Here is a 16687-nt window from a genome sequence, read left to right on the forward strand (position 1 = left end):
GAAGATTCTCATTCCCTTGTGGACTCCCACGCTCTAGGCCTTTGGGATACCAAAAGGGAGAAACACAGTGAGCTATTCACCCAAGAGCCAAGGAGGGCTGGTACATTTTGCCACAGCATCATTTGGAAGCCTCAGGAAGGCAGAATGTGGCCATCACTGTCCTTGGGAGTCTTAGTCAAGAGGAAAGCCCACTTTATTCCAAAGCACAGGAATTCACAATCCAGTTCCTAGGATCTTCCCGCAGCTCTGCAGTCTCACCTTCTGGGAAATTCTACTAAAATCAAAGAGTGAAGAATGGTTCTCCAGTGCATCTGGAAGCACAGAGACCCATGTCTGCTTCACACAGATTCTTGACAGCCAGGAAAAACTGTTCCTCTTTTTAAAGCTGTCAAGATGCTCCTTGTTTCTAATAAAAACTACTAATACTAATATTTATACAAATAATAAGCTCTTTGTTGTGCCAAAAATTCTCAAAATGCTTCAGAATCAGTCTGCCACAAATTCAGGGCCAGATGTATAGGAGTAGAACATCCAGAGTGGTTCCTAAGAACAGGCAGCTGATACCCGGTAGAGAACGTGGCAGAAGGGACAATTTCTATTCATGGAACAGTGGGAACGGACCAGCTGCCAGCTGGAAAGGAGTACCTAGGAACCCTGCAGGGGGTGTGCACTCACCAAAGCATGCAAACACGCAAAACTAAACCTGTGAGCTCGGATCTACTCTCCCACGGCAAGGAAGCTCATGACTGATGGTTGTGTGCTCTCAACTGTCAATTTTTCTCTCCACCTTTTGAAAAACTACATTCTGATTTCCTTTTGAGGAATGGGCCAGACCTCATTAAGTACAACTGGATAAAATGATCAAAGCTAGACACTGGGAATGACCCAATCCAGGTCAGCAGCTGGATCCCTTCCTAGAACTGAATCAGAAGAAAAGGAGGGAGGCAATGAAGCTGGTTGAAGCTGATGAATTTGGGCAGCAAATCTTGACAATGCTCACATAGTTTCTACTACCAAAAGGCTTTGAAGCTACCTACTTCCTCCTCTTTGTCTAGTTCTTTAGTTGTTGCTATGGCTTTATTTTGAGCCGTTGTTGTTGTTTAATCCTGTGATCTCCCACAGCTTTCTTAGAATTTTTAGGGTTTTTTTGTTTGTTTGTTTTTGTACTGGGGGTTGAACCCAGAGGTACTTAACCACTAAGCCACATCCCCAGTCCTTTTTTTTATTTTATTTAGACATAGGGTCTCACAAAGTTGCTTAGGGCCTCAGTAAGTTGCTGAGGCTGGCTTTGAACTTGCAATCTTCCTGTCTCAGTCTTCCAAGCTGCTGAAATTACAGGCATGTGCTACCACACCTGGCTTTCTTAGACTGTGTGTGTGTGTGTGTGTGTGTGTGTTTAGTTTAGCCAGAGAACATTTCTGTTGCTTGCATCAAAAAGCTGTAATTGATATAAGGGAGTTAAGAGCTTTCCAAAACACCTGGAACTTATTTTATTCTAATATATCTTGGACTATATTGCTATAATACGGTAAGCAGTTAAAAGTTGGGATGATATGGGGTTGGCTGGGGAGAAAAATGGAGAAGCACAGGGTCACAGGTATGGATGATTGACAGTTGAAGAGGTGATTGATTTTACCAGTCTACCAAATGTCTTACAACTGCAATGAACCTTGGGCTTCCTACTCCTTGGACACAGGCTAAATAAAAAGAAAGATCAGAGACACGTAAATTTCGTAGTTTATTTGGAGTACAGGTGGCCTCCAACTCAGTGCTTACACCACTCTGGCTTAAGACTGTAGAGACAAAAGGGTTAAAGCAGTGATACAATGTGCTGATGTCCATGGATGTTGGTTGCCCCCAGTGATATGTTCATGCCCACTGGTCACAGACTGCTCCCCTCAGTGATGGCCTATGAGTGTACTTATCACCACTGTGGACCAGGAATCCCAAACATCAGATCCTCATGCTACCAAAAACATGAAGTAGAAAGCTGACCAGTTTCATGTGTGCAGACAGCTAACTCTCCATAAACCAGGAAACACTAGCACCAAACACATTAACATCACAACAGCAAACTCACGGCTTCAGACAAGGTATTTTGTTTCTTCACGAAAGAGAATGACAAAAAAATTTAACATTTTTTACATATAGAAAATGGTTTCCATAATTAATATACAGCTTGGTGGATTTGGATGTATCTTATCTTGTGAAACCATCACCACAGTTTATGCCATAACCTACAAAGTTTCCTTCTCTTATTTATTATCATTATTTTTTGTGATGAGAACATTCAACATAAGACTTACCTTTTAGCAGAATTTTAAGTACACAATACAGTATTTTTAAGTATAGGTACAGTAACTCTTTAGGATTTATTTATCTTGTAAAACCCAGATTTTTTACCCTTTGCCTAAAATCTCCCTTCTTCTTTCTCCCTAAAGCCCTGGGCTATCCTAGTCGACTCCTGTCTGTGAGTGACTCTGACTATTTCAGATTCTCACATAACCTTTGTCATGCAGTATTTGTCTGTGTCTAGTTTATTTTCTTCAGCATACTGTCCCCCAAATTAATGCATATTGTCTCAAATGGCAGGCAGCCCGGGACTGGGGATGCAACTCCATGGTAGAGCACTTGTATCGCATGCAGGAGGCCCTTGGTTCAGTCCCCAGCACCACACACACACACACACACACACACACACACACACGCACCAGCTAACATCATACTCAATCATGAAAAACTGGAAGCTTTTACTCTAAGATGTGGAACAAGGCAAGGAATGCCCAATATCGCCACTTCTATTCAACAGAGCCTGGACATTTTCATGAGTTAGGACCTCTAGGAAGAATTAGGCAAGAAGGTATCCATGTCAGAAAGAAAATTGTAAAATTATCTCTGTTTGCAGGTAGCATACGACATCTAGAACCGCCCCCCCCCCCAAAAAAAACCCTGAAAAATTGTTAGAACTAATGAATAAATGGCACGATCAAAAGTCAATATACAAAAGTTGGTTGCCTTTCTATTCACTAACAATGGGCTACCCAAAAAGAATTTTAAAAAAATTCCACTCACAATGACATCAGAAAGAATAAAAATGCTTCTGAATAAACTTCATCAAAAACATGGAATGAAAAACATGCAACACTGATGAAAGAGAGCGAAGCAGAGACCAACGGAAAGACATGGAAAGTTCATGGATGCAGAGCCATGCTGCCCGTGTCCATGCCATCCAGAGCCACGTGCAGCTTAAATGCCATCCCTCAAAAGTCCAGTGACGCATTCTACAAGAATGGAAAAGAGCAGACCTAAAATTCATGGGAACCCCAAATGGCCAAAGCAATTTTAAGCAAGAACGAAGCCTCACACTTTCTAATTCCAAAATGGTTACAGACCTACGGTGATCAAGGAAGGGGTGGTACTGGTATGAAAACAGATAGAGACAAACAGAGCAGGATGGAAACACAGCTATTAACCCACAAATGTAAAGTCAACTGATGTTTGACAATAGTGCCAAGGATACACAAAGGGGAAGGGACAGTCTCTTAATAAATGATGCTGGGAAGCAGTATATCCACAACAAAGAATGTGACCCACCTTCCACTGGTCACAAAAACTAACTCAAAATGGATTAAAGACTTTAATCTAAGACCTGAACGCATAAAACTTCTAGAAGAAAACACAGGGAAAGCACTTCTGAATATTGGCCTTGGCAGTGACCTCCAGGATATGACTTAACAGCACAGCGACTAAGGCGAAATCAGAACAGTGGGACATGCCAACCAGAAAGCCTCTGCACAGCCAGGGAGCCCAGAGAATGGGAGGAAATATTTGCAAACCATGTATTTGATAAAGGGTTAAACTCCAAAGGATTACTATCCAGGAACTCCTCTCCTCTTCTTATAAGGACAGCAGTGAAATTGCATTAGGACCCAACCTAGCCATCTTCTTTTAATTCCATTATCTCTTTAAAGGTTCTCTCTTGAAATACAGTCACATTCTGAGGTACAGGGACCTGGGACTTCAAAATAGGAATTTGCAGGGAATTTAATTCAGTTCACAATAGGTAGTATGGAAAGATTATAAAATGAATGCCACAATTTTCCTATGGAAACTAACTGCCTCCTAATGTAAGTCCTTTCATTTTGATACATTATTATTCGTATGTGTTCCCTATAGCTGCTGTGACAAACTGTCACAAAGTTGGTAGCCTAGAACAACAGAAACTTACTATTTCATGTTTCTGGAGCTGGAAGACTGGAGTCCAGGCTCAGGACCTTCTTCCCTATGAAGCAGACAGAAAAGAATCTGTTTCAAACATTCCTCTGCCTGTGCCTTTTAGAAAGCATTTCCCAGTGTGTATGCTTGTGTCCAAATTGCATTAAGGGCCACTCTACACCAATATGACCTCATCTTAAATAATTGTATCTGCACATGACCTATTTCCATATAAGGTCACATTCTGAGGTACAACTTTGCTTTTACGAGTTTTGGAAAGGACACATTTCAACCCATAACACCCTGAGAGGCTGAAAGAACTCACTGTCCATGATTCTGAAATCTAAGGAGAATTTTATCCTCCCTACCTCCTCTCATAAAAAAAGAAAGAATTATCATTTGTGGGTCAGGTTCAAAGCTGTTAGTCAATATTAGTCTGCTATGTTTGAAGCTTAAATACTAGAACAAGTCATGAATTTCCAGTGATCTCCCTGCTACAAGCATTCATGGGCTCCTTGATTGTCATAAACAGGTAAACAGTTCACTTGAGAAATTCTGTGGGTCTTGACATCTATCACTGACCAAGCAGTTGGCTTCTGCCAAAATCCAGAGAATCTTTAATCATCATTGAAAACTTCTATTTTCAGTGAGCCTAGAGCTCATTGCATATATAAACTCTTTTTCACATTGAGCTTTAAAAGCGTATATAAAGTATTTAGACTTAAATCCTTGTTTTGAACACTCTGAAAAGCAGAACACGGCTGAATTTGATTCCTTTTGGATAATTTCTTTTGTTTAGTTGAAGAAAAACAATAACCTTATGATGTTTAAATAGCTATCAGGGGCTCTTTGTGACGACTCTTTATTATTATATCATGGCTTTGTGGATGTTTTTAATCCACCCCCACACATCCTCCTGGATTTCACCTTCTAGAATCAGGCCTAATTCAGTGTTTGAAGAAAGACCCAGGCCAAGAAAAACAAAACCAAAGAATCAAAAAGTTTAATCCTCCTGATAAAAGAAAGAAGTAGAAATTGGAAGAGACAATCGGAGTTGATTCCTCAGGAGATGAAATCCAAAACCGATGCAGGGAGAGGCTTTGAGCTAATTTAGACTGGACGGGACTGATTCACCCACTCCATCTAGGAGTTAAAGGGACCGAGAAGGCATATCAACTGTTAGAAATAAAGAACTCAAATTATCTATTACAAAATTTCGGGAACTAGGGATATAGTTCAGTTGGTAGAGTGCTTGCCTCACATGCACAAGGCCCTGAGTTCAATCCCCAGCATCACAAAAAGAAAAAAAAAAGTTTGAATGTTACAGCCTATATACTTTTAGTTGATGTTTAAAAAAAAGACGTGTATCTCATTATATTAGTAAATATGACACACAAACACAAGGAAACTGGAATTCTGGTCTTTGTTTAAACTTTTGGAAGTACCTCTGAATTACAGTGATAAAGAAGGAACCCAGATTGAACATCGCATGTGAGATAGGTTTGTGGCAATCCTCCAAATTTCCACAAGCAATAGCACAAAAAAGAAAAAAAGAAGAAGAGTTACAGACTGAAAAGTACGTGGAATTGTGGTCGTGTGTGTGTCATAGGGACTTTTTTCCTTCATATATATATATATTTTTTTTTTTTTTTTTTTTTTTTTTTTTTTTGGTTGTAGGTGGACACAATGCCTTTATTTTATTTTTTTTATGTGGTGGTGGGGATCGAACTCAGGGCCTCATGCATGCTTGGTGAGCACTCTACCACTGAGCCACAACCCAGCCCTCGTAGGGGCTTTGTTACTTCTGTCTTCTGTAAGTCAGAAGCAACTTCCTAGCAGATAAACCAGGGGAAGGGGTCAGGATGGCACTAGTCACTGAGCCCGCAGACCCCCAGGATTCATTAGTGTAGAAAACCAAACTCAGATGACTCTCAGCACAACTGCCCCCGCACGCTCCTGTGTGTGAAAAGGCCGTCAGTCAAGACACCGTTCGATGGGTTTTTGCTTCTAAGTGAGTGTTTTTAGGTGTATGGTGATGGGTCTTTCGATTGTTTAATTTGGCAAACCTGAGACTTATGACATGTCTTTCCTTAGATGCATAAAGCGCGTGCACCGTGTTTTCATGCTGAAATTGCTGCGGCGCTAACTCTCCTCCTGGAAGCTGTGAGGATGGCGGCACAGAGGGACGGATGTTAAGTCACTTCTTCTCATGATGTGAACTTTCAAAAGGGCGAGATGGGAGTTCCCACTGTGGGAACAAGTCTTCAGCACAGCACAGAACTGAGGCGCACCTGCCTCTGCTGGATTCTTCCACTAAACATGCTTTTACTAAAACTAATTTCGATAAATTGATGTCTTAAAACTTCTACTTAATGACTACAGTAGTGTATAGCAGCAAATTTAGACGAAAAAATAAGATGATTCTTGATCATCCCACTGAGAGCAAGAGGAGGCATGACCCATCCAGCGAGCCAGCGGGTGTACGGAAAGGACCTGATAGGAAATATGCTTAATTTTAATGATTTTTCTCACGCAGATATTTATTTGTGATGCCTAGTCCAGCAGAGAGGTGTTTTGCCTAAGTTTTTTGTTGCAGGGGGTACAAAACAGAAGACAATTTCTTCCAGCACAAAACTTTGCAGAACTTAAAAATATTTTTTGCAACGTCTACCCCCAAGGATTGTGAGAGGGGCAGAGTGTGGATGTCGATTGGGGAAGTGAACTGGACAACTGGCCTTCTTCCCTACCCACAAGAGAAATGCCAGATTACTCATCTGTGCAGTCAGATTCTCTGCCTCAGCTCCCAAGGTTTCAGCATTTCTGGTTCCTCTAGGATCCAGCCAAAGAGTTTGCTGATCACACAGAGGAAGGTCAGAAGGGTTCGGGGTACAGGATGTGACAGAGCCCTGGGAGTGGCAGGGAGCGAGGTCAGGTGCTACAGGCTAAGCCTGCAGACCCCAGCAGTCAACACACAGAGACCCAGTTGACTGCACCGCGGGTAAACAAGGGAGGGCTGGCAAGAAGTCCGAAGGCGACAACCGCAGAAGTCCTTGGGTCTTTCTCCTACCCCTTTCACCTTCACAGGTCAATAAAAACCACCTGTAGTTCTCTTACTGAAGTGGCCTTCCCCCTAGTGGTCAGCAGTGACCACATATTTATACAGCAAAGACTGATAAGTGTGTATTGAATGAATGAAGCAGAATTGCAATGGATCACAGGGCGAAAAACCAGTAATGCTTTTAATAAAAAGGCAAAATAGCACCCACACAGACTATAAAATAAGGCACAGAATCCACAAAGCCATAATAAAAATCTTTTGGACTCAGGGGGCAAGGGGAGGAAATGGCAGATGTGGGATGCAGCTTCTACAGCTAGCTGTACCCTCTCTAGTCCATCTCACCCTGTTCTAAGGAATTTTTAGGGTCCAGAACAAGGAAGACAGAAGAACGAACTGCCAGGAGGGGCAGGAAGTGGAAAAGGAAAATGGGGAGAGGGCCTCAGCCAGCCAGTGTTCAGGGGGGCTACATCCGAAGTGTTCAATGTGTTGAGAGAATGTGTTTATGAAGACCGAGTGTTCTTCCTTTCTCTGAACCTTCTGCTGGGCACTCCTTCACAGTCGGGACAATGCTCCAGACTAGAGCATTGCAATGTGTCCTCTCTGGTTGGCTCTCTAAAATCCGCGGCTCCATTCCTCCTTCCCCCAAACCACCAGACTGAGGGCTTACCAGTGGCTCGAGAAAAGTCTAAGCTAGGTTTGGAACATATGACCCAGACTTAGATAATCAGTTCATTCCATTTCCTGGGACCACCTTAACAATGGACGAGGTCATCCAGCAACAAAGTTATCAGGATTTTTTATGGGAATTTTTAGGCAAGAACTTAAATGTTGGGACTATAAGGAGCCATCTCCTCCCTATGGACAGGTCACTTGGCTTCTGCTTCTAGCAAAAGCGAGATAACAATTCTAAGAACTGATGTAGAAAGTTCTTCTGAACATGAAACTGAAATCAGTTTCAAGTAATGTGTGCTAGTCCTAAAGTGTGCCCTCAGAGAATTGTGGCAGGACTTTGGCCCACTCTCCTCCTTCAGCCTAATATTCTCTTTTGAAGGTAAATATCCGAGCTTTTCTGAGGTTTCCATGTAACATGCTTTCCAGAATCCTCATCCGCTTGGATATTTTCTCTGTTCCAGGCACACTTTAGTTGCTACTCATCTCCCTTGAAGTATTTTTGTTAATGTCTGATGCTGAGTTTAGGGACTCTGTCCCTGTATTTCTGTCACTAGTGATCATTCTGAGCAGCCCAGCTTAGGATGAACTCCTATCTCAGAGCGGACATTGAAGCTCTCCTGGCAGTTTAGACTATTGCTGCAAATAGTGACAATTTGTCATGTACATAGAGAAAGACATGAGCATGAACTCTGACCTCTAAGGGAAAGAACAGGAGATGGAAGGAAGAGAAGCAGAAAGGTGGAGATGAGGAAAGAAGATCAAGAGAGAGGAAGCTCAGAGAAGCACTGTGGATAGATGTGCAAAAACTTTCTTCCATCAAAAACACATGTTCTGAGAGGTTTTCAAGATGGCGGCCTAGAGGGTGGCTGCATTTCGTGTTGCTCCAGGACTCAGGATTCAAGAGAGGAGATATTGGGACGCTTGGGACCAACTCAAAGTAGCCGGGTGACTCTCACCCCCTGGGGGGGGCATCCCGGATGGGACGGGGGTCCCGGAACGCAGGAAACTTTGTGAAGTAGAACTGCCGGCGAGACGCCCCTCCCCCCGCTGGAGCGCCGTAGAGGAGGCCGCTCGGCACAGCGCTGGGACTCGGAGCAGCCACTGGGGCTCCGGCGGCTGCCCGGGGGAGGAGTGGCGGGGAGAACTGTGTGGACTCAGGACACCGGGGCCTGCCCTGAGGAGGAGGAGAGGAGCGTGGCCACTTGGATTCGGAGAGACTGCACCAGAGCTGCAGGCGGTTGCCAGAGGAGAAGCCGCGCGGCGAGCTGTTTGGAATCAGAACAACGCTTCTGAACACCGGGGCTGGCCCTGAGGACCAGGAGGAAGAGGAGCGGCCGCTTGGATTCGGGTGACTACACAGGAGCTACAGGCGGTTGCCAGAGAAGGGGCTGCGTGGCGAGCTGTTTGGACTCTGACCACTTCTGAACCCCGGGGCCTGCCCGGAGGAGTAGGAGAAGGAGGAGAAGGAGCGCGGCGGGTCCTTTGGACTCGCAGTGACTGCATTAGCGCTCCAGGCGGCTGCTCAGAGGAGAAGGCGAGTGGTGAGTTGTTTGGTCTTAAAGTGACAGCTCCTGAACACAGGGGGGCTGCCTGGAGGAGAAGCGTGGTGGGTCGCTTGGTCTTGAGTGGCCGCACCAGAGCTCCGGGCGGTGCCCAGAGGACCCGTGCAGCGGGTCACGAGGATTCAGAGCCACTCAGAGGGACTGCTCCTGAACACCCGGGGGGGTTATCTGGAGAAGGAGGAGGAACGGGGAGGGTCACTTCGACTCGGAGTGATTGATTGCCCCGGGCTACGGGTGGTTGGTGGGAGGAGGAGGCACGAAGTGAGTTTCTTGGACTCCTAGTGACCGCACCGGCATACTGGGCGGCTGTCTGGAGGAAGAGGCCTGTGGCGGGTCTCTGGGACTCAGAGCGATTGTTCGGGGCCACAGGTGGCTGCTCAGAGGAGGGGCCACGCAGCCAGGCGATTAGGTGCAGAACACGGTCCCAGGATCTAGGAGGCTTCTGGGTGGAAGAGCCGCACAGAGACAGGCTTAGGGCGGAGCGAAGGTTCCAGGCCTATGGGCAAATTCTCTGAGGAGGGGCAGCCTAAGGAGATTCATCTGCAAAGGGTGAGGCTCCCAGGCCCAGGAGGTAGGGCCGGGCCCCTGGAAACTTTGCAGAGGAAGGCAGCCCAGCCCAGGCAGTAGCTGTAAATTGAGGGGAACCTCTAGGAGGAAACTGACCAGCGAGACCTCCCCACTGGGTGAGTCTTCCCTGCCTGGTGAGGTTTCCCCACAAGGACGGTAAAACCAGAGACACAGGCCCAAACAGGCCTTGCCTCAGCCCACAGCCTAGGTCCCCTTTGGATGACCATTGGTCAACAAGTGGAGGCACCTCTGCCCACTAGCAGGGAATATACCCCACCTGAAGGCCACCACTCCTAGAGAGGCAGCTTCCTTGTGGAGCACCGCATTATCAACTTCCTCCAAGACTTCAGCCTACTGAAGGCTAAGAGGGGATATATATAGAAATCTTCAGGGACATTGTAAATCAACAGAGGAAATCTGCAATATCTCAGCGGTCCACTGATATCTGAACAATATGAGAAAACAAGGAAAGAAAATGCTGCAAACAAATCTAGATGTTACATCAATAAAACCCAATGACAGCATGGCAGAAGAAATGACAGAAAAGGAGTTCAGAATGTACATAATTAAAATGATCAGAGAAGCAAACGATGAGATGAAAGAGCAAATGCAAGCATTGAATGATCGCACCAATCGACAGTTAAAAGAGCAAATACAGGAAGCAAAAGATCATTTCAATAAAGAGTTAGAGATATTGAAAAAAAACCAAACAGAAATCCTTGACATGAAGGAAACAATAAACCAAATTAAGGACTCCATAGAAAGCATATCCAATAGGATAGAACACCTGGAAGACAGAACCTCAGACATTGAAGACAAAATATTTAACCTTGAAAACAAAGTTGAACAAACAGAGAAGATGGTAAGAAATCATGAACAGAATCTACAAGAACTATGGGATATCATGAAAAGGCCAAATTTAAGAATTATTGGGATTGAGGAAGGCCTAGAGAAACAAGCCAAAGGAATGAACAACCTATTCAATGAAATAATATCAGAAAATTTCCCAAATCTGAAGAATGAAATGGAAAATCAAGTTCAAGAGGCTTACAGGACTCCAAATACACAAAATTACAACAGACCCACACCAAGGCACATTATAATGAAAATACCTAACATACAAAATAAAGACAGAATTTTAAAGGCTGTGAGAGAAAAGAACCAAATTACATTCAGGGGGAAACCAATACGCATATCAGCAGATTTTTCAATCCAGACCCTAAAAGCTAGAAGGTCCTGGAACAACATTTTTCAAGCCCTGAAAGAAAATGGATGCCAACCAAGAATCTTATACCCAGCAAAACTTACCTTCAAATTTGATGATGAAATAAAATCCTTCCATGATAAACAAAAGCTAAAAGAATTTACAAAAAGAAAGCCAGCATTACAGAACATTCTCAACAAAATATTCCATGAGGAAGAGATGAAAAACAAAGAAGCAAATCAGCAAAGGGAGGAATTATCCTAAAGGAATTGTCAAATAAAGGAGGAAACAAGTTGTGTCAAACAAATAAATAAACAAAATTTTAAAAATGAACCAAATGACCGGGAAACCAAATCATTTCTCTATAATAACCCTGAATGTTAATGGCCTGAATTCATCAATCAAAAGACATAGACTGGCAGACTGGATTAAAAAGAAAGATCCAACAATATGTTGCCTGCAAGAGACTCACCTCATAGAAAAAGATACCCATAGATTAAAGGTGAAAGGATGGGGAAAAACATACCATGCACATGGGCTCAGCAAAAAAGCTGGAGTATCCATCCTCATTTCCGATAATGTGGACTTCAAGCCAAAGTTAGTCAGAAGGGATAAAGAAGGTCATTTCATACTGCTTAAGGGAAGCATAAATCAGCAAGATATAACAATCATAAACATCTATGCCCCAAACAGTGGCTCATCTATGTATGTCAAACAAATCCTTCTCAATTTCAGAAACCAAATAGACCACAACACAATAATACTAGGTGATTTTAACACGCCGCTCTCACCACTGGACAGATCTTCCAGACAAAAATTGAACAAAGAAACCATAGATCTCAACAACACAATCAATAATTTAGACTTAACGGACATTTATAGAATATTCCATCCAACCAAGAGTGAATACACTTTCTTCTCAGCAGCACATGGATCCTTCTCTAAAATAGACCATATATTATGCCACAAAGCTAATGTTAGCAAATACAAGAAGATAGAGACACTAGCATGTATTCTATCAGATCATAATGGATTGAAGTTAGAAATAAATGAAAGAGTAAAACACAGAAACTATTCCAACATCTGGAGATTAAACAATATGCTATTATATGATGAATGGATAACAGAAGATATTAGGAAGGAAATTAAAAAATTCTTAGAGGTAAATGAGAACAAAGAAACATCATATCAAAATCTCTGGGACACTATGAAAGCAGTACTTAGAGGGAAATTTATTTCATGGAGCGCATTTAATAAAAGAAGTAAAACTCAACAAATAAACAACCTAACACTACAGCTCAAAGCCCTAGAAAAAGAAGAACAGAACAGCACCAAAAGTAGTAGAAGACAGGAAATAGTTAAACTCAGAGCTGAAATCAATGAAATTGAAACAAAAGAAACAATACAAAAAATTGACAAAATAAATAGTTGGTTCTTCGAAAAAATAAACAAAATTGATAAACCTTTAGCCACACTAACAAAGAGAAGACGAGAGAAAACCCAAATCACTAAAATTCGGAATGAACAAGGAAATATCACAACAGACAGGATTGAAATACAAAACATAATTAGAAGCTATTTTGAAAATCTATACTCCAACAAAACAGAAAACCTCGAAGACATCAACAGGTTTCTAGAGACATATGAATTGCCTAAACTGAATGAGGAGGACATAAACAATTTAAATAGACCAATTTCAAGTACTGAAATAGAAGAAGTCATCAAAAGCCTACCAACAAAGAAAAGTCCGGGACCAGATGGGTTCTCAGCCGAGTTCTACAAAACCTTTAAGGAAGAGCTCATTCCAATACTTCTCAAAGTATTCCATAAAATAGAAGAGGAGGGAACCCTCCCAAACTCATTCTATGAAGCCAATATCACACTGATACCTAAACCAGACAGAGACTCATCAAGGAAAGAAAATTTCAGACCAATATCCTTAATGAACATCGACGCAAAAATTCTCAACAAAATTTTAGCAAATCGCATACAAAAACATATTAAAAAGATAGTGCACCATGATCAAGTGGGTTTCATCCCAGGGATGCAAGGTTGGTTCAACATCAGGAAATCAATAAACGTAATTCACCATATTAATAGACTTAAAGTCAAGAATCACATGATTATTTCAATAGATGCAGAAAAAGCATTTGATAAAATACAGCACCCCTTCATGCTCAAAACACTAGAAAAAATAGGGATAGTGGGAACATTCCTTAACATTGTAAAGGCCATTTATGCTAAGCCCATGGCTAATATCATTCTAAATGGTGAAAAACTGAAAGCATTCCCCCTAAAAACTGGAACAAGGCAGGGATGCCCTCTTTCACCACTTCTATTCAACATCGTTCTTGAGACTCTGGCCAGAGCAATTAGACAAACCAAAGAAATTAAAGGGATACGAATTGGAAAAGAAGAACTCAACCTATCCCTGTTCGCTGATGACATGATTATATATTTAGAGGAACCTGGAAATTCCACCAGAAAACTCTTAGAACTCATAAGTGATTTCAGTAAAGTAGCAGGTTACAAGATCAATGCCCATAAATCCAACGCATTTTTATACATAAGTGATGAATCTTCAGAAAGAGAAATTAGGAAAACTACCCCATTCACAATAGCCTCGAAAAAAATAAAATACTTGGGAATCAATCTCACAAAAGAGGTGAAAGACCTCTACAATGAGAACTATACAACACTAAAGAAAGAAATTAAAGAACACCTTAGAAGATGGAAAGATCTTCCATGTTCTTGGATAGGAAGAATTAATATTGTCAAAATGGCCATACTACCTAAAGTGCTATACAAATTCAATGCAATTCCAATTAAAATCCCAATTGTGTACCTTACAGAAATAGAGCAAGCAATTATGAAATTCATCTGGAAGAATAAGAAACCCAGAATAGCTAAAGCAATCCTTAGCAGGAAGAGTGAAACAGGGGGCATTGCAATACCAGATCTTCAACTCTACTACAAAGCAATAGTAACAAAAACGGCATGGTATTGGTACCAAAATAGAAAGGTAGATCAATGGTACAGAATAGAGGACACGGACACAAACCCAAATAAATACAATTTTCTCATACTAGACAAAGGGGCCAAAAATATGCAATGGAGAAAAGATAGCCTCTTCAACAAATGGTGTTGGGAGAATTGGAAATCCATATGCAACAGAATGAAACTAAACCCATATCTCTCACCATGCACGAAACTAAACTCAAAATGGATTAAGGACCTCGGAATTAGACCAGAGACCCTGCAGATTATAGAAGAAAAAGTAGGTCCAAATCTTCACCTTGTTGGTCTAGGACCAGACTTCCTTAACAGGACTCCCATAGCACAAGAAATAAAAGCTAGAATCAACCACTGGGATAGATTCAAACTAAAAAGCTTTCTCTCAGCAAAGGAAACTATCAGCAATGCGAAGAAAGAGCCTACAGAGTGGGAGAATATCTTTGCCAATCATACTTCAGATAGAGCACTAATCTCCAGAATCTATAAAGAACTCAAAAAACTCTACTCCAAGAATTCAAATAGTCCAGTCAACAAATGGGCTAAGGAAATGAATAGACACGTAACAGAAGAAGATCTACAAGCAATCAACAAACATATGGAAAAATGTTCAACATCTCTAGTAATAAGAGAAATGCAAATCAAAACCACCCTAAGATTCCATCTCACCCCAATTAGAATGGCGATTATCAAGAATACGAGCAACAACAGGTGTTGGCGAGGATGTGGGGAGAAAGGTACACTCATACACTGCTGGTGGGGCTGCAAATTAGTGCAGCCACTATGGAAAGCAGTGTGGAGATTCCTTAGAAAACTTGGAATGGAACCACCATTTGACCCAGCTATCCCACTCCTTGGCCTATACCCAAAGGACTTAAAATCTGCATACTACAGAAATACAGCCACATCAATGTTCATAGCTGCTCAATTCACAATAGCCAGACTGTGGAACCAACCTAGATGCCCTTCAATTGATGAGTGGATAAAGAAACTGTGGTATATATATACTATGGAATATTACTCAGCCATAAAGAATGATAAAATTATGACATTTGCAGGCAAATGGATGAAATTGGAGAATATCATGCTAAGTGAGATAAGCCAATCTCAAAAAGCCAAAGGACGAATGATATCGCTAATAAGTGGAGGATGACACATAATGGGGGGGAGGGAAGGGTTAGAGTTAGGGTTAGGGAGGGGGGCAAGTATGGAGGAAGGAAGTACTGTATAGAGGGTAAAGAGGGGTGGGAGGGGTGGGGGGAAGGGAAAAAATAACAGAATGAATCAAACAACATTGCTCTATGTAAATTTATGATTACACAAATGGTATGCCTTTACGCCATGTACAAACAGAGAAACAACATGTATCCCATTTGTTTACAATAAAAAAATAAAAAATAAAAAAAAAATAAAAAAAAAAAAACACATGTTCTTTGGTTTTGTTAGACTGGCTTATTTCATTTGGCATGATATTCTCCAATTCCATCCGTTTATTTGCAAATGCCATAATATTATTCTTCTTTCTGACTGAATAATATTCCATTGTGTATACATACCACAGTTTCTTTATCCATTCCTCTGTTGAAGGGCATCTAGGTTGTTTCCACAATCTAGCTATTGTGAATTGAGCTGCTATAAACATTGATGTGGATGCATTATTGTAGTATGCTCATTTTAAGTCCTTCAGATATAAACCCAATGTTTTCCCTGATAAGTGGATGATGATATATAATGGGGGTGGGGGGCTGAGAGGTGAGAGAAGAATGGAGGAACTTTAGATTATGTAGAGGGAAATGAGAGGGAGATCATTTCCCTATGTACATGTACGATTACACAAATGGTATGAATCTACATGGTGCACAACCATAGAAACGAAATGGTGTATCCCATTTGTGTACAATGAATCAAAATGCAGTCTGTAAAAAACAAAAATAAATAATTAATTTTAAAAATTAAAATTAAAACACACACACACACACACACACACACACACACACGTTCTGTGTGAGAGTTCTCCCTCCAGTGCATTTTGCAGGTAGACACCATGACAACAGCAAGCACACATGCACCCAGACTTGCCTTGGCCTCTCCTGCATCCCTTTCTGATGACTCCACTTGTCATTCTCCTCCCCTGATTCAAACACGCAGGTGGTCCCTCGGTCTCCTGCCCTCAGCCCTCTTCCCTCTCCACCTTTGGCAATGGGGCTTCTTTGCTGCTCCTCCAAGAGCTGCATTTTCCAGTGTCACCAATGGTCTCGCTTTTGCTGAGTCTGGTTCAAGGAGCGTAGGTCTCTCACCTGTTTGCCCCTGTGGCAGCTTTTAGCAATGGTGAGCAGTCCCTGCTCCTGGAAACTGCCCTCCACTTTTCCTTCCATGATGCTGACTTTCCCAGATCAG

Source organism: Sciurus vulgaris, assembly GCF_902686455.1.
Source record: "Sciurus vulgaris genome assembly, chromosome: 3".
NCBI classification, from domain to species: domain Eukaryota; kingdom Metazoa; phylum Chordata; class Mammalia; order Rodentia; family Sciuridae; genus Sciurus; species Sciurus vulgaris.